Raw genomic sequence first — 1,391 nt, 5'->3', positions numbered from 1 at the left:
GTCCTGGGCTTGAGTCTCACTGGCCCAGCTGGTGTCAAGGAGTCATTCTGAACCCCTACCTGTAAGCCAGGGGGATGGGGTTACCATCACCAAAACTACAAGGATTATCAAGGGGTCATTAGCAAACATGCTCTAGGGTTTCGTTTATATGACATTCTAGGAGAAAAGCCAAAAGTTAGGGATAAGAGTGAGGATATGAGTTGACTAGAAGGGGAAAGGTTGTATTTTATGCAGTGATGCAAATATTCTTTGGGCTTCTCTGTAGCTCATCTGGTAAAGAATCTACCTTCAATGCAGGAGAACCCCGTTCAATTCCTGGGTCAGAAAGATACTCTGGAGAAGGGATAGGATACCCATACCAGTATCCTTGGCCTTCCCTGGTAGCTTAACTGGTAAAGAATCCACCCACAGTGCAGGAGACTTGGATTTGATCCCTGGGTTGGGAAGATTCCCTGGAGAAGGGAACAGCTGCCCACTCCAGTGTTCTGGCCTGGAAAATTCCATGAACTGTATAGTCCATGAGGTCGCAAAGAGTAGGACGCGACTGAGCAACTTTCACTTTCAAACATTCTTTCTTGATTGCAGTGATGGGTTACATAAATGCATATATTTGTCAAAAGCTGCAGAATGGTTCACCTATAAAGGGTGAATTTTGCTGTATGTACATTCAATAAACATGAATTTTCTTTGCAGCCAATTAAGCCAACCGTGTTCATTTCCCCATGGAGGCCCAACGTGCAATGGCTCCTCGGTAGTATGTAGCCTGTTGCTTATACCAGCTGTGCTAAGGGACTTGGAGACAGCCCTTTCCAGCAGATACTCATGACCAGCATGCTGTCCCCAGTCTAGGCTCCAGACAGGTATAGGCAGCACCTTTAGAAAGCCCCAGGGCACAGGGGCCAGGATCCACTTTGGCTGAGTCATAATGTCCATCTGCAGCAAGCTGCAGAACAAGGAGCATGTGACTGAGGCCCCAGGGAGGGCCAAGTTCAAGTTTTCTGGCATCCAGAAGATCTACATCTCCAAGAGAAGTGGGGATTTACTAAGTTTAATGTGGATGAATTTGAGAACATGGTGGCAGATAAGCAGCTCATCTCAGAGGGCTATGGGGTCAGATACATCCCAAAGGGTGGCTCCCTGGACAAATGGCAGTCCCTGTACTCATGAGAGCCTCGGCATTGTCTCCTCCTTACTCAGGCCCACCAATACATCTTACTTTTCTGTCAAAAAAAAAAAACTCTGAATTTTAAAGAGTCTTAAATATATAAAGAAAGCTTGCAAGATTTTTTTTTTAGGGAAAAATGCAAATTTCTGGATAAGAAGATAGAACATTGCAAAGATGCTAATTCTTTCCAAATTAATGTATTGGATTTATACAGTCCTAAACAAAA

At 44.6% G+C, this 1,391-nt stretch overlaps 1 pseudogene; it reads left to right on the top strand.

The window, feature by feature from the left end:
- The first annotated feature begins 687 nt into the window (after positions 1-687).
- LOC113876913 lies at positions 688-805 on the top strand (annotated as a pseudogene).
- The last annotated feature ends 586 nt before the right edge of the window (positions 806-1,391 follow it).

Source organism: Bos indicus x Bos taurus, chromosome 18 (genome assembly GCF_003369695.1).
Source record: "Bos indicus x Bos taurus breed Angus x Brahman F1 hybrid chromosome 18, Bos_hybrid_MaternalHap_v2.0, whole genome shotgun sequence".
Taxonomy (NCBI): domain Eukaryota; kingdom Metazoa; phylum Chordata; class Mammalia; order Artiodactyla; family Bovidae; genus Bos; species Bos indicus x Bos taurus.
This window is presented reverse-complemented; position numbering and strand designations above follow the sequence as displayed.